The sequence below is a fragment of the Dromiciops gliroides genome, chromosome 3 (assembly GCF_019393635.1).
Source record: "Dromiciops gliroides isolate mDroGli1 chromosome 3, mDroGli1.pri, whole genome shotgun sequence".
Taxonomy (NCBI): domain Eukaryota; kingdom Metazoa; phylum Chordata; class Mammalia; order Microbiotheria; family Microbiotheriidae; genus Dromiciops; species Dromiciops gliroides.
In genome coordinates, this window is record NC_057863.1 from 484,709,999 (window position 1) to 484,728,331 (window position 18,333).

The 18,333-nt window shown below is 38.5% G+C and overlaps 1 protein-coding gene across 2 annotated transcripts in view; it reads left to right on the plus strand.

Annotated features, from left to right (window-relative positions):
* Nucleotides 1–18,333, plus strand: part of SPATA13 (spermatogenesis associated 13) — a 153,197-nt gene that overhangs the window by 5,391 nt on the left and 129,473 nt on the right. The gene's annotated exons all lie outside the window — the stretch shown is intronic.

An 18,333-nucleotide genomic window follows, 5' to 3' on the forward strand; every position in this document is an offset into this window, starting at 1 on the left:
CCTTCCCCCAAGATTATCTTCTTTTTTTCTACAAATTTTATTTACTCATATATGCACATGTAACCTCCCATAGTTAGATTATAAACCCCTTAAGCAGGAAATGTTTCACATTGCTTTGTATTCCTGAAGCTTAGCACAGTGCCTGACATATAGTAGGCATTTAATATGTGCTTATCAATTGATTGAGTTTAAAGTCTTTTAGGGAAGTTGACATATACATAACCACATTTCAGAAATCTAAGAAGCTATAGGTGAGTTTGTAGGAAGGAGGGATCACCTCTAGCTGGGGGCATCTAGGAAAACTTCATGAAGGAGGAAGCATTTGAGCAGGGCCTTGAAAGATTGGGAGAATATCAATAGGCAGAGCTGGCGTCATGGTGTGGAGCAAGGAAAGGGGTTATGTGGCATTTCAGACATAGGGATGAGATAAGCAAAGGTGCCAAATGGCAAGGCACTGGTAGCCATTGGAAGGTGTGTGGCATGGGGAGCCTCAAGTCACTTTGAGAGGACAACATCCTGAGGGGACACAAATCAGGTAGTGTTTTGATGGAAGGTGGGAATGGGAAAGTTTAAAAGTTGTGGGTAAGGAGTTGATTTCAGAGAAGGAACTATGGGGTGTCTGTGAGGGGGAGGGGTGTTAAAGTACTGTTTACTCTCAGAGGAGAGCATTATATGTTTCTTAATTAACTGGCCTGTAATCCTGAAACTAGGGGACAACATGGAAAAAGGCACCTTGTAAAGAAAAATCAATCAACAAACAGTTGTGCTTTTAAATAAATTTTAATTGATAATTTTTACACTGCCTGACTTTCCTCTCTATTCCTCTTCCACCCTTCCCAGAAAGCTATGTCTTAGAACAAAGACTTTTTTTTAGAGAGGAAAAAGAGAAAAGAAATTATCTTAATAAATCACTGCATTGAAAGAATCTAACATTATATGGAATGTTTATACCTGTAGATCTCCCACCAATGCAGAGGAATGAGGGGAGGTGTCTTCGTGTAACTCATCTTTGGGGCCAAGTTTTCCATTAGCATTTTTAAAATGCCTACTATGTGCCAGGAATTATGGGGATTCAAATACAAAGATGAAATAATCCTAATTGTAAGGAGTTTATATTCAATTGAGAAAGACAAGTACAGAAATATATGCAGAATAAGTGTGATGAGAATAAATATAAGTAATTAAAAAATAATTGCAAGGGAATTTGGGAGGAAGGGCACTGGCAGTTGTGGGTCTCAGGAATAGTTTCATGTAGAAGGTGGTGCTTGAGCTGTGTTTTGAAGGAAGAGAAGGATTCTGACATGGAGACGAGGAAGAAATGCATGCCAGACATGAGTGGCATGAAACCTGCAAAGGGAGTGTTATGTGTGAGAGACAATACTAGTTCGGTTGAATCTCAGAGTGCAGGAGAGGGAATAATGTCCAATGAGAGCGGAAAGATAAGTTGGGACAGTCTTTAAAAGTTAACCGGGGCAGCTAGATGGTGCAGTGGATAGAGCACTGGCCCTGGATTCAGGAGTACCTGAGTTCAAATCCAGCCTCAGACACTTGACACTTAATAGCTGAGTGACCCTGGGCAAGTCACTTAACCCCCATTGCCCCCACAAAAATAAATTAATTAATTAATTAATTAACTTAAAAAAAAAAGTTAACCAAGGGGAAGCTAGGTGGCACAGTAGATAGAGCACTGGCCCTGGATTCAGGAGGACCTGAGTTCAAATCTGACCCCAGACACTTGACACTTACTAGCTGTGTGACCCTGGACAAGTCACTTAACCCCAATTGCCTCACTAAAAAAAAAGTTAACCAAAAGAGTTTATATTTTGCCCTAGATCATCACCCTTTTGTCATTTAGTAGCTGGTCTACTAATTTACTGTGGCCAAAACCAGAAACTTTTCATCATTTGTGGCCAGTCTTATGATGAGCTTCTCTTTGTTGACATTCTCATGGATTTAGAACTGGAAGGGAAGAAAGAGGTTTCCTAGTCTGGTTGGATTCTTTTACAAATGAGGAGACTAAAGCCTAGAAAATATAAGTGGTTTGTACAAGGTCATACCACTATTAAACAGCAGAGCTGAGATCTGAACTCAGGGACTCTGATTTCACACTCAGAACTCTTTTCACTGTGTTACACTATCTTCTGAAATTCAGTTAGGCTGGTCTTTTGGACAGCAGACCTGTAGTCAATATCCTGCTTATTCTTGAAGCCTTCCTAGGTCTTCAGAGCAGGCCAAACCTCTGTTTTGCTTTTGACAGTCTTCTGAGATTCCAGGGTCACTTTCATGATCTAAGTAGATATCAAAGGGGAGAACTATGATGTAAGGTCTAATAAAATATTTGGGGAAAAAAATTACCATGTTCAGTTTAGGGGCTGCATGTTAGCCCAACAGACATCCGTTAGCTCAAACACCATTCAACAATGGCTCTGTATTCTCCGCAATATAATGATCCAAGACAATCCCAAAGGACTAATGAGGAAGGATACTATTCACCTCCAAAGAAAGAACTGATATTGATTGAACACAGACTGAAGCATGCTATTGTCCCCCTTTCTTTCATTTTTTCCCTTTTTTTTGAGTTTTCTTATACAAAATGACTAATATGATAATGTTTTACATAATTGTGCATGTATAACATATCTGCTTACTGCCTCAGGAAGGGGAGAAGAGAGGGAGAAAGGGAAGGAGGGATAGAATTTGGAACTCAAAACCTTAAATAAAAATATTTATTAAAAAACCCCAATGGTTCTGAATAACATTCACACCTGAATTATCAAAATTCAGCAAATGTGGGACTGTTAGAGTTAGCTAACTTGGAAGAACAGGACATTTTTTGTTTTTAAATACTGGAGGGAAACTGTAGATTTCATATTTTCTTTTCTACAAGGTCAGACATTAGTGTGATCAAATTAATTGTACAGCCAGTTGGTTTGTTTGTTTTTTGTTTTTGGTGAGGCAATTGGGGTTAAGTGACTTGTCCAGGGTCACACAGCTAGTAAGTGTGAAGTGTCTGAGGACTGGATTTGAACTCAGGTCCTCCTGAATCCAGGGCCAGTGCTCTATCCACTGAGCCACCTAGCTACCCTGAGTTGTTTTTTTTTTTTAAATAAGATGCATGTTAAATTAATAGAATAGTTTATAGTTTTCCCCCCAAGAAGAAAAAATAAGTTTGTGGGTTTTTTTCACTATTTCATAGTGCAGCAAAACATGCAAAATAATTAATTCTAACTATCTGATTTTCTCTAGTACATTTAAGTATATACTGAAAGCATGAAAGAATGAACATAGTGCATTTATTTTGCCTCCCAATTACTAAACCAAAATGTCCCATTAGGAATCCTTTTGTGCCTCTGGCATACAAGTAGCTAGTATTATCATAAAGACTGGCTGCCATTGTATATCACCTTGCCACCATTACTCATGTTACCCATGGGAGGGTATAAGCTGAATAGGTTTAGAAACATGGCCATTCAAAGGAATTGTTCTTGCTCAGATGTTCCATGAATGTTTCTGAAATAACATCCCTCCCGACTTCTCTTGAAGGAAAAGGAAAAATGGTCACATTAATGCCTGTAGCTTCAAAAATTCTGAAGCCAGTTATATTTTACAAATAGAAAAACTTTTTTAAATGAGAAAATGTATTTTATCCTGAAAGGAACCAACTAATTTAAAAGGTAGACTGGAAAGTTGCATATGACATGCTTTGAACTGGTATGTCGCACAATCTTTAGAGGCTTCAGGGGCTAAATTTAACTTTGGATTTTTCCAAACTTAATTTGTGGCCCCCATGTTAATAAATTATCTCATTTACCATTTCCCCCCCTAGATTAAATTTAGCTTTAACGTCACAGGTTCCTTTTCAATCTCATTATTCCATCCCACCATTCATAAGAGGGCTTGCTCTTCTTGTCCTTTTCTTTGTGGGTTCTCGGGCTTGTGTGCTGCATTTCTGTGGTTAGGAATAAAGAAATCAACACCTAGAAGGAACCTTCAAGTGTTCTCCTATCTCTGTGCCTTTGCACTGGTTGTACCCCATGCCTGGGATGCTTTCCCTCCTCACTTCCACCTCTTAAACTCTGGTTTCTTTCAAAATTCAGGCAAGTACCATCTTGTGCATGATGTCTTTCTTGATCCCCTTCCCCAGTTGCTGATGCCTTACCCACCCCTTGCTTAATACCATACATTTATTGTGTACATATTCTGTATAGACACTCAAATTGTAACCCCCATTAAACTGTAAGTGCCTTGAGGGGAGGAACTATCATTTTTGTCTTCGTATCTGCAGTGCTTAGAATGATACCTGGCACACAGTAAGAACTCTATTAATATGTGTTGGTTGATCAATATGTGTAGAGAGGAAGAGGATGTCATGCTCTGTTTATTCAATAGTCTACAGATTTCACCTGAAAAGTAAGGGCTAATCAAAAATAATATACTGTAAAACAAGTGAAACAGCACTGAAAAAGAGAAAAATGTACCATTCAAAAAAACCCCACCTTTATGGCTTTTAATGGTGGAAAAGAGGCAGGGAGACCTATATTTTTATCAGTAATAATAGCTAGCATTTATATTTGCAAAGTGCTTTACACATATCATCTCATTTTATCCCCCAAACAACCTAGGAGGTAGATGGTTATTAACCCCATTTTACATATAAGGAAATCGAAGCAGATGGCAGTTATGTGACTTGCCCAGGGTGGCCCAGCTAACTCTAAATCCTGTAGTCTCCTGCTATATGGCTTGTATGAATATTCGTAAGCCACACATAATAGCTCATATTTCTACTTAGGATCAAGGATACAAAATTCCTTGCTTAGAAAATGCGTTACATATGCAGAGAGAGCCTTCAGTAAACATTTGTTGAAGCACCTACTGTGAGCTGATTGAGATATCTTCCTTTAAGTAGTAGCAGTCAACAATGAGTTTTTCCTCATCTATAAAGTAACCCTTCCAGTTCTTTTCTCTGCAGCCAGCCAGCCTAATTGAAGAATATACACTGGCACAGGAACATTCCAGGAGATTATAAGTGCCTTTGGGGCAATCACGATTTCATTTTTGTGTGTATCCCCAGTGTTTCGACCAAAGTAGACAATGCTTGCTGAATTTCATCAGCTGGCAACATTAGTGATAATTTGGATATAATAAGGTGGATAGACTGGTTGTTCCAATACTCCATCTTTTAGTTCATGATGATGCTGACAGGGGCAGGACAAGGGGTACCATAACCAGGTGACCACATTTTTGGTGACTGCTGAAAGAGGGGCTAAAATAGCTTTGCTTGTTCTAAGTTTATGAACCTAACCAGCTCTCCTCCTTTTTCATTTTCTTCTAGAATTAGGAATCTGTGCAGGAAGGAGAATGAAACTTTATTGGGACACAGGGAAAATAACAAATTTTCTAGACTTTCCTGGAAAGTCGTCTTTGCAGACATTTTAAGGGCTATCAACTGGCAGGTTCCCTCTATTCGTACAGTGCCCCTCTGTTTCCTAGGGAGTGGGTATTTTAAAGAACATTTTATGCTAAGTGGATTGCTTTCCTGAAAGGAAGATAGTGGGTATCTGTGCACATCAGCTTGGGGAAAAGAGGACATTGTGCTAACAAGACCTGGTTCGGCAAGAGGGTTCCTGGGCCCTTGTAATGCTAAATGGGAACAACTGTATCTCTCTGGTTTTTACTTCCATGTCAAGCAAAAGGATTTGGGAAACACTTTAATCATTGTTAAGAGAGGATAAAAGAAATCCCTTAAACCCAGAGCTCACTGTTTCTTCTAAACAGAAGAGTGTAGGTTTTGTTTAATTGCTGAAGGAGGAGATGCTTAAGTAGTTTAGCAATGGATTTTACAGAAAGCTTCATGGTTATGTGACCAGTTATAAGTACTTTAAGGGGGCAGTTCAGTCTTTGCCTTCATTATATGAACTGAAGACTATTTGGATTTTGGATAAAATTGTCTAGAAGCTTATTTCTTTTTTTTAAGTATTATTTTCTTGAAATTCTGAACTCAACAAACACCAAACAGAAAAAAGAGGATTGTATATGGAGCTGTGGATCTCTTAGGTTACTTTTCTTTTAACATACATAATAAATTCAACAGGTAACTTTCAAAGCCCTCCTTGACATAATTCTTTCTGACCTTCTTTTCTCATCTCTGTAGTTAAAAACAAAAGTATCAATGACTGTTTAATTTTCTTTATGTTTTAAATTACTACCCCTCCCTCCGTCCCTCCTAGATTAAAACAGAAGGAAAAAAAAAACTCTGTAACATACCTAGTCAAGCAAGCAGCTAGGTGCAGCAAGGTGTTACAGTGGATAGAGCCTGGAGTCTAGATGACCTGAGTTAAAATCTGGCCTCACATACTTCCTAGCTATGTGACCCCAGGCAGGGTTACCTTAGTTCCCTCATGCATCAAGTAAGTTGGAGAAAGAAATGGCAAACCACTTCAGTATCTTTGCCAAGAAAACCCCAAATGGGGTCCTGAAGAGTTGGACACAACTGAACCAGCTGAACAAGACCAAGAAGTCAAGCAAAACAAATTCCATAAGCATATTCATCTTGAGTCTATCGCCTCTCTGTCGTGAGCTGAATGGCATATTTGGTCATCCGACCTCTGGAATTGTGGTTGATACTTGCACTGATCTAAATCTGGAAGCATATTTCAAATGGTTGTTTCTATTAACTGTGGATGCTTCTAGTTGCTACCAAATTTTTGAGGCTCCCACAGCTTCTACAAAACTTAAGGCAAGAATCATTTTTCACCTTCGGCTAGGTGCCTTGAGGGTTCCAATATCCTGCCCGTGGCACTGAGGAACACAAAAGGCATTTATGTGGTCATTAGCAGTAGAATTAAAGACAGGTTAGAACACAAGGAAAATATCATTGGGGTTCCAACTTCTAGGCCCGTCTTTATAATGAACCAGCTATATGGCCTCTGGCAAGTCAGTCCCCCTTCTCTCATTTGTCAAATGATAGCAATGGAGAAAGGCAATCTCTTTAAAAGTCTTTCAATTCTGACATTCTGGTTTTTTTAATCACAAACTAGCTTTGTAATGGCCTCAGTTTTGAAACTGCAGCAGCACCTGCTGCTTCTGTCTGAGATGGGAAGAGGGGAGCAAGGATAGATAGGCTATAAAATGAGTTTTATTACATATTGTTTTATAACACATAATAAGATCCATATCCTACCGTTTTGCTGGCTGCACAGCAAGCGTAACAATGGGAGGGTTATAAGGATGAAGTACAAAGAGTACTTTGGTGGAAAAGGTGCAAAGTGCTGATAATTATAAACAGCTCTTGGGTGCTCACTGATTATAGGGAAGGGCAATTCATTGTGGAAGTCAGACATCCTGGCTTCTGTCCCTGGCTCTCCTGCTGATTTGAGAAAATCACATCCTCCAATTCTCCTATCATAAAACAGGTCTAATAATTACTGGCCTCTAGCAGGGTTCAGCTTTGAATACGCCAAAGAAATATCTATTAGGAAAATTTTGAGCCCCATTGAAAGACCAAATACATGAAGATAAACCCCAACTAAGTCAATCAAGTCAGACCCTTGGGCCTCTACCAAACTCCATTATTTTAACATTATTCTTCCTTTAAAAGGAAGAAGGAGGAAGTGGTGAGGGAGAAGGGTATGGGGACTTTAGACTTGTGCGTTTGTTTACATATTGCCTCTATTTCTCCATATATACTCCTTCCCCCAACTGGAGAGTCATCTCTTACAATAAAGAATGGGGGGGGGGGCGGCTAGGTGGCGGCTAGGTGGCGCAGTGGATAAAGCACCTGCCCTGGATTCAGGAGTACCTGAGTTCAAATCCAGCCTCGGACACTTAACATTTACTAGATGTGTGACCCTGGGCAAGTCACTTAACCCCCATTGCCCCGCAAAAAAAACAAAAACAAAAACAAAAAAACCAACAACAAGAATGGGGAAAAAAAGGGGAGAGAGGGAAAGGTAGTTCAGTAAAACTAACCAGCACATCAACCAAACCTGACATTCATATGTACTGTTCCATACCCATTTTCCCCTACTCTGCCAAAAACAAAAAAACAAAAAGGAGAGTCCATTAGGTTCTCTCTTCTTTGGGGCCACGCTTGGTCATTATAATGACATAGCATTCATTTTACATTTGTTTTATTGTTGGAGTTTTTTCTATTTGCATTGTTTGGAGTGTATGTTGTTCTTCCTGGTTCTGATTACTTAGCTTTGCATCAGTTCATATGAAAAGCTCTTGTTTTAAAAGAGATGAAGCACTAGAGAGATGAGGGGTGGTAGGACACACTTGTTCTCCTGAGCTGATGTACTATTAATAAAAAGGATTAACATTGAACATGAGAAATAGCAAGAGAAGGCCATAATAGACCCATAAAAGAGGAGGAATTGGAAGTTTACTGCAGTAAGGAATTGCATTTATGAAGAGGTTTGGCTTTCTTCTTAGACTCAGAAACTGAAGAAAAGGAATTTTTACCTTACAAGCAAGGGGTGATCCACTGAACCATAGGTCTGTCCAATGTAGGGAGAAAAAAACTGGCTTATTATTGTCTAAATTGTTTTTCCTATTGTTGTTGAGTATTTACTATACTAATTAACTTGAAGTTTATCAAGTAAACAATTATTCCAGTATTAGTTTAATTAGGCCTAAAGCATAATAATGGATTACTGATGAAAAACCTAGATTATGTGACCATTCACTTTAAAACATAACTTCAACTTCATTGACCAGAAACACAAATGGCTGTTTTAAAAGGTGATTACTGGGGGCAGCTACAGTGAATAGAGTACTGGCCCTGGAGGCAGGAGGACCTGAGTTCAAATTTGGTCTCAGAAACTTCACACCAACTAACTGTGTGACCCTGGGCAAGTTACTTAACCCCAATTGCCTCACCAAAAAAAAAAAGGTGATTACTAGAGGCCTTGACAGTGAATCCAGTCAGAGGAGAATGTATTATTTTAAGGAACCTTTTGTTGTTGTTCAGTCTTGTCTGACTCTTTATGATCTCATTTGGGGTTTTCTTGACAAAGATACTGGAGTGCTTTTCCATTTTCTTCTCCAGCTCATTTTACAAATGAGGAAACTGTGGCAAACAGGGTTAAGTGACTTGCCCAGGGTCTCATAACTAGTGTCTAAGGCCAGACTTGAACTTAGGAAGATGAGTCTTCCTGACTCCAGGCCTGGCACTCTATCCATTGTGTTACCTAGATGCCCCTTAAGAAACATACTAATCTTTATTTCTAAATACTTGAAAATATTTACTGGAAAGTAAATATTCCTTAGGATCTTATGATGGATTCATCTTGTTTCCTAAGGCCAATTTTTATAAAAATAGAGATCAAAAAAGAATTTGTATAGTCCTTATTTCTCAACCCAATATATAAAATCACAGCCTAAAAGACAGATCATTGAGGAGATGACTGTTGGTACTACAAAAGGTTAGTCAGATTGCCTCTAAATAGTAGTTTTCTCAGTCTAATCTAATATGCAAAAAGTAGATTTAACTGTAATTTACGAGTAACATTTATTGTTTAAAGGGAAACTTATATACATGGGAGTCATATTGAAATTAAAACCGCGGTGATCAAGGGTCAATAATGGCGAGACTTTATCTTCACTTTGCAAAAAGAACACCAGTGTCCATTGCATCGCCCATGTTTATTTAGTTTTACTGATAAAATATCAGAAATGTATTATATAGTAGGAAGTGTTCTGGGTTTAGATTCAGGTTTAAATGCTTTCCCTGCTACTTAATACTTGCATGACCTTGTGCAAATCCTAACTGCTCTGAGCCTTTCTAGTTTTTTCATCTATCAAAGGACTGTAGTCTCTATCAAGGGGGATTGTAGTCACTGCCCTCTATGGTCATTTCCAGTTTTAAATTCTGTGACTGGCTAACAGAACTCAGTATACCCATAAAGAGTGCTTGCAAGTCAGGGTTATCATATAAAGCACACATTAATTTGTTGCTTCTGTATCTGTCCATGACATCACCATTTCCCTTTGATATCTGTTCTTCAGATCACACAAACATGTTATTTTCCCAGGAAACCCAGTTTGGTTGATTAATTGAACTAAAGAAGTCCAAGGACAGTTTAAATACACTGGGCATTGGCTTGATTCCCAAATGAAGTCTCAACCAAGCCTGCTCACCTCACTGTTGTTTAACTTTAATGTTTTGTGTGGAAGCTGTCATTCTTTTAACACATTTCATCTGTGTTAAACAAGTATGTTTTCTATCATGCATAGATGATAAGCCCAAGTTGTATGCCAGGTTGTTCTTTGACTCACCAACAAAAAATATATCAATTACGTGTCTTACTCACCATTTACTTCTGTTATTACTAGTTAGGTAAATGGTGCTTTGCTTTTCTGAACTCTCTAAGAATCTCTGGCCTTTAGCACAGTGCTTGGCATGCAGTAGGCACTTAGTGAAGACTTGTTGTTTTGACTTGACTCTAAGTAGGCTTCTTTCACTTTGCTATTTAAACTTTACAGTTACTTTGGAAATTTTCAGAATAGCTTTCAGGTCCCATATTTCCAATTGGTTGTTTGCCACCTAGAAATGAAAATTTGCTAAATAATAATAATAACCATAGTAATCATAATGATCATAATTATAATAATAGCATGTATATAGCACCTACTATGTGCCAGATACTGTACTAAAAGTGTTTAAAAATATTATTTCATTTAATCTTCACACCAACCTTAAGAGATAGGTACCATTAACATCCCTATTTTATAGTTGAAGAAACTGAGGAAAAACAGAAGTTAAATGACTTGCCTGAGGTCATTCAGCTAGCAAGTGTCTGAGACTGGATTTGAATTCAGGTCTTCCTGACTCTAGGCTCAGCACTCCATACAACCTCGCTTTCTGTAACTAGAGTCCGAATCCCCTAACTAGGATTTAGATGGTTGCTTATAGTTATTAGGCAGCTAGGTAGAATAATGGATAAAATGCTGAACTTTGGAGTCATAGAAGCCAGACTTTAGTCTTGCCTCTTACCCCCCCCCCCTTTTTTTAGTTTAGTTTTGTCCCTTTTTATTTAGAATTTTATTTTTCTCAAATTACATGTAAAAACAAATTTTAGCATTGATTTTTAAAACTTTGTGTTCTAAATTCTCTTCTTCCCTCCCTCTCCACCCCCCCTCAAGAACTCAAGCAATTCATTATAATTTATATATATGTAGTCATGCAAAACATTTCCATATTAGTCAGGTTGTGAAAGAAAACAGACAAAAAAAAACTTTAGAAAAAGGAACTAAAAAAATTATGCCTCAATCTGTATTTAGATAACCATCAGTTCTTTCTCTGGAGATGGATTGCATTTTTCTTTTTTTTTTTATTTTTTTTGATGGATTGCATTTTTCACTAGTCCTTCAGGGTTGTCTTGGATCACTGTATTGCTGAAAATAACTAAGTCATTCACCACAGATCATCTTACTGTGTTGCTGTTATTTTGTATACTGTACATTTAACTTTGCATCAACTCAGGTTTTTCTGATGGTATCCTGTTCATCATTTCTTATAGCACAATAGTGTTCCATCATAATCTCATCCCACAATTTGTTCAGCCATTCCCCAACTAATGGGCATCTCCCCAATTTCGAATTCAACATTTGTTGTTGTTGTTGTTTTTTAATCTCTTTTTGGATACCAACCTAGTAGTGGTACTACTAGGTCAAAGAGCATGCACCTACCTCTCACTCTTGTTAGCTGTGTGGCTTTGGGCAAGTGGTTAACCTTTATGGGCCTCAGTTTTCTCAACTATAAATGAAGGCTTGGCATCTAAGGTTCCTTCTACCTCTAAATCTATGATCCTTTGGTTGGAGATAAGAGGAAACATAGATTTTGGTCTAAAAATTCCTAAATTCTCCAAAATCAAAGATGAAAAGTCTTTGGACTTGCTTCCCCACCGAACACCAAAATAAGAATTTTCACCCATTTTTCAGCTTTCTTTTCTGTATTGTCTTCTCCATTAGAAAAGAAACTCCTTGAGGGCAAGAACTGCCTGTCTTTTTGTTTCTGTTTGTTTCTCCGAATGAATAGTACATAGTGCTTGTTGATTTGAGATGGGTACTTCAGTTAAGGAAAACTCTTATAGTTTACAGTTTACAGGCATACTATGGAGGTATTGTGGGTTTGGTTCCAGATGACCATTATAAAAGAATATTGTAATAAAACAAGTTACAAGAGTCTTTTGGTTTCCCAGTGCATATAAAAGTTATGTTTACACTATATTGTAGTCTAGTAATGTACAATACTATTATGTCTAAAAACCCATGTATGTGGCTTAATTAAAAAATACTTTGTTGCTAAAAAAAAATGCTAACCATCATCTGAACCTTCAGTGAGTCCTAATCTTTTAGCTGGAAGAGGGTCTTGTTGATGGCTACTGACCGATCAGGGTGGCACTTGCTGGTTGCTGAAGGTTGGGGTGGCTATGGCAATTTCTTAAAATAAGACAATGAAGTTTGCCCTTTTGACTGACTCTTCCTTTCACTTGCAGGCTCAGAGGCCATTATAGGGTTATTAATTGGCCTAATTTCAATATTGTTGTGGGGAGGTGGACAGAATTCACACAACATTTATGGATTGAAGTGTTGTACATAGGCACCATTTATGGAGCTCCAAAACAATTACAATAGTAATGTCAAGGATCATTGATCACAGATATAATAAGAATGAAAAAGTTTGCAATAGTGCGAAAATTACCAAAGTGTGACACAGATTTATGAGCACATGATTTTGGGGAAAAATGGTACCAATAGACTTATAACAAGAGAACCCATTCTTGATGAATTGTATGGGGAAGCTTAAGGTAGTAGATTTTTTTTTTGGACATCCTTTGGATAAGGAATTAGGAATGTGTATCCTAACCTGAGCTCTGGTTCTGCTACCATCTTTCTGTGTGACAAATCATTTCTCTTCTCTGGGTCTCAGTTGCAAAATAGGACAGACTAGGCCAGTTAGTGGTGTCAAATTCAAATAGAAATGGGGATCTCAAAATCATATATAAGGATTCCTACAGGTGGCATATTGGCTTAGAAAACTACATGTTAACATTAAATGTATCCTATTAGATTTTTATTTATTTTGTTAGATATTTCCCAATTACATGTCAATCTGGTTCAAGCCACAGTCAGGGGCTTGCTGGGGCACAGGGCTAGCTATTTGACAGTTTTGGACTAGGTATCTTTAAAGGTCCTGTAAGGTTTGACATTTTATCATTATAGACATACTTGGGGCCCTGAAGGTTTGTGTATTAGATTCTTCAAGGGGATTCACACTGAAGGCCTAGATAGAACTTTTTTACAGTATGGAAGGGTTGCCTACATGGTGTATGAGGTTGAAGTATGAACAAGCATTTGAGCCCCTACTCTGCCAGTCTAGAGGCATTGTGCTAGTCTGGCTGGGGATGCAAACACAAAAGTGAGGTAGTCCCTGACCTCAAGGAGCTTACATTCTTTTTTTTGGGGGGGGGTGAGGCAATTGGGGTTAAGTGACTTGCCCAGGGTCACACAGCTAGTGTCAAGTGTCTGTGGCTCGATTTGAACTCAGGTCCTCCTGAATCCAGGGCCAGTGCTCTATCCACTGTGCCACCTAGCTGCCCCAAGCTGACATTCTAATAGAGAAATAAACACATATAGAGGAGTAGGGTCAGAGAGAGGAGTTTTGCTCTGGAGAGTCATAGGGAACACGAGAACCATCAAAAAGTTGATTGTAGCAATCCACTTTCCAGAAGTAATTAATCAGATTACTGTTATTAGAGCAAACAAGGAGTAGAGCAGGTTGGCTCTCACATTTGTAGGGTAGGCTGTGGTTTCCTAATGTATGACTGGATGGAAAAATGGAAGTATAATTTGGAGCCCAGTAGATCATAGGATAACAATTTCAGAACCCTAAACAGCCTCAGAGATCAGTTGGTCTAGCCTCCTTATTTTTCTTTTTTTTTTTGGTGAGGCAATTGGGGTTAAGTGACTTGCCTAGGGTCACACAGCTAGTAAGTGTTAAGTGTCTGAGACCAGATTCGAACTCAGGTACTCCTGAATTCAGGGCCAGTGCTTTATCCACTGCACCACCTAGCCGCCCCTAGCCTCCTTATTTTTCAAATGAGGAAACTGAGTTTCAAGGAGGGTACGTGATTTCCCTAAGGTCACAGTGGTAGTAAATGTTAAAGTTAGGATTTAAAACCAGAACCTCTGACTTCAGAGCTACTGCTTTTCCTTTCTACTGTACTATATTGCATCTCTTAATATATAGTGGGTGAGTGTTCACTCACTCAGTGGACAATCTAGACTGTTCAGCCTTAGGGCTGAGTGCCAAAACTAAGTGGATGTCTGTGCTGGGCAGGTCCTGGTTTCCTGGTAGACTAGGTTGATTAGATAAACTTTTAAATTTTCTTCAGTACTAAGATTTTATAGTTATAAATTCACCCAGCACTGAAGTATGGCCTTTCATTTCTTAACAACTTTATTCCAGATATCTTCTCTACCTCTGCTAGGGTTAAGCATATTTGACTGGACTGATTTTATCTGTTCTAGAAAACTTACTGCATTATTCCACATCATTAATCAGGCCAGGTAAACAAAGCTGAGCCCATTAAATGAAACTGATGAATCTGAAATCAAATATTACCTACTGTGCACATGAGTGACATCACAGGGAACTAGCTGGAGGCCTGATGGCTTCTTGTCTGACTGACAGTACATAGGGAGCACTTATTTTCTTTGCTGTCTTCAGGAGAGGCGTCTGTTCCTTGGCTAAACCACAGCAATGTCTTTGAATCCCTTGTACACATAGTACCTGATGAGCTAGAGCTGGAAGGGATGTTAGAGGCCATTTCCTCCAAACTCCTCATTTTTTAGATGAGGTCTCAGAAGCTGAGGGAGGTTTAGTGGGAGGATCTGAACAGAGGTCAGAGGCAGGATCTGAATCCAGGGCTTCTAATTTCATGGCCAGTGCTTTTCCCACTGTGCCAGCTTACCTGCCCCCATAGCCTACCATGGAATTTAGATAAATTATTGTCAGTTGAACTTTTAAAAAATATTATTTTTTCTAATTACATGTAAAGATAGTTTTTAACATTTATTTTTTGTAAGATTTTGAGTTCAAAAATTTTCTCCTTCCCTTCCTTCCCTCCCAAAGCCAGCAAGCAATCTGATATAGGTTATACTTAACAATCATGTTAAACATGTTTCCACATTAGTCACATTGTGAGAGAAGAATCAGAACAAAAGGAAAAGAACACAAGAAAGGAGAAACAACAACAAAAGTGGAACTAGTATGCTTTGATAAACATTCAGACTTCATAGTTCTTTTTTCTGTTTGTGGAGAACATTTTCCATCGTGAGTCTTTTGGCATTGTCTTAGATCATTGTATTGCTGAGAAGAGCTAAGTCTTATCACAGTTGATCATCACACGATGTTGTTGATACTATGTACAATATTCTCTTGGTTCTGCTCACTACACTCAGCATCAGTTCATGTAAGTCTTTCCAAGTTTTTCTGAAATTTGACTGCTCTTTCTTTCTTCCTTCCTTCCTTCCTTCCTTCCTTCCTTCCTTCCTTCCTTCCTTCCTTCCTTCCTTCCTTCCTTCCTTCCTTCCTTCCTTCCTTCCTTTCTGTAGGGCTATGAGAGTTAAATGACTTGTCCAAAGTCATACAGCTAGTAAATGTCAAGTGTCTGAGGCTGGATTTGAACTCAGGTCCTCCTGAATCCAGGGCTGGTGCTTTATTTACTGGGCCACCTAGCTGCCCCCATGCTCGTTATTTCTTACAGCACAATAGTATTCTATTACATTCACATACCACAACTTGTTTAGCCATTCCCCAACTGATTGGCATCTCCTCAATTTCCAATTCTTAGCCACCACAAAATGAGCAACTTAAATATTTTTATACATGGGGGTCCTTTTCTCTTTTTTTTTGATCTCTTTGGGATAGAGACCTAGTTGTGGTATTACTGGGTCAAAGGGTATGCACAGTTTTATAGCCTTTGGGGCATGGTTCCAAATTGCTCTCCTTAATGGCAGGATCAGTGGTTGAACTCTTAAACTGAGGCCCAGAAAAGTTACACAAGATGTCCAAGCCCACACAGTAAATAGTAGAGACTGGTAACCTCTCAGCCTCAGTTTCTTCATCAGTAAAATGAGAAGGATAGAACTTATACCTGCTTCACCTGTATTTCATAGGATAGAATGTCCTTTTTAAACCTTAAAGCATTGTATAGATTTGCTTGACTTTTTTTGGGGGGGGGGGCAGGGCTATGAGGGTTAAGTGACATGCCCAGGGTCATACAGCTAGTGTCAAGTGTCTGAGGCTGCATTTGAACTCAGGTCCTCCTGAATCCAGGGTCTGTGCTTTATCCATTGTGCCACCTAGGTGCCCCCCAACTTGTATTCTATTCTTTAGTTAGTTTGTATCTTACTTGTTTACCTTGGTATGGATTTAGATAAATTGTTATTAGTTAAGCTTAAAGTTCTTTTATTAAGGATGTTATGAGAGACCAGTCCATAAGGAGTAGCAAATCCATAATGGGGTAGTTTTATTATTAGGCTGTTTTCCTTTAGTGGTTTCTTGCGGCTTGACTTTTAAAAAATGAACTGTAAGCCTTTAATTAGTGTTTCTGTAGAGGCTCCCAGAGGCTCTTGTGACAAACAGTTGTGCTTTTGAAATGTAAAATCAATTACTGTGAACATAAACTTCCTGGTCTACTTCCCTAGAAACTGCCCCTTAAGCCCAAGGAAGTTGGAACTGCAAAATGATACCTGGCAAGGCCTTGCAGGGTCAAATGGCAAGAAATGAAAAAATCTTGGTTTTCCAAACATGTGTGATTTAAAAAAAAAAGTTTTACAAATGTGAATGTCTCCATAGTGATTTTGCTCAAAGTCTATAAGGGAAAACCAGAGAAGCCTGGCATCATTTTATGCTTTCTTTACATGGAAAAATTGATAAAATTCAGAGAGATGGAATGACCAGTCAGCTCCAGTGTGGCTAAAACATAGGTAGAGGTAATGTAGGTCTCATTTCTTTTAGTAAACATGGAGGAAATTCTAATCCCAAGTCTGCCATAGGTCTAAGTATGATTTTAAGTAAATCGTTCAACCTTTCTATAACAACAACAGCAACAATTTACATTTATCCAGGGCTCTAAAGTTTGCAAAATGTTGTACATAACTAGCTCGTGTCAGATATAGCTAGGTGGCACAGCGGGGTAGAATGATGAACTTGGAGTCAGGAAGACCTGAGTTTAAATCCTGCCTCAGACAAATATTCCCTGTGTGACCTTTAGCAAGTCCCTTAACCTCTCAGCAGGGCAGTAGGTGGTACAGTGGATAGAGCACTGGCCCTGAAGTTGGGAGGACCTGAGTTCGAATGTCACCTCAAACACTAGCTGTGTGACCCTGAGCAAGTCACAACCCTAATTTCCTTTAAAAAAAAATCTGGAGCCATTTCCTGTCATACATATACATATACATATACATATACATATACATATACATATACATATACATACACATACACATACACATACACATACACATACACATACACATACACATACACATACACACACATATACACATACACATACACATACACATACATATACACATCCTATATATACACATACACATGCACATAAACATACACATACACATACACATACACATACACACAGATATATTTGCCACTAGGACCCAGATGGCTCTGGAGGAGAGTGAGACTGGTGACTTTGCATGATCCTCCCTCACTTAAATCCAATTCACTGCAAGTCATGACATTACCTTGATGTCATGGTCCTCAGAACAAAGGACAAACAACAGCCTCTCAGCCCCTTTTTCTATATCTGAATAATGAGAATTAATAATAATAATAATAATAATTTCTTAACCAGATTGTTGGAGGGTTAAATGAAATAGCATATGTACAGAGCTTTGCAAACCTTTATGCGCTGTACAAATCCTATTATTATTGTTTGATCTGTACCACAATGCTGTGAAGTCAGTTTGTTATCTCTCTTTTACATGTGAAGAAAAAGAGAGATTAGGTTATTTTCTCTGGGTAGGACTGCCGGTAAGTGTGTGAGGTAGGATTTTAAACCAGGTCTTCCTGACTCCAAATCCAAGGTGCCATCCAAGATCTGTGCTGCTGCCTCCCTTCACCGGCTTCAGTTACCTTAAATTAAGGACAGGTAGGTATACCAACTTCCTCTCTGTAAACTTCAGTAGAAATTCTTATGAATGATAAGTAAAGTATTAATTACTGAATAAATAGTATCATAAATCAAGTACACAAGCACTATGGCTTTCATTTAATGCTTTAATCAATTTGAATAA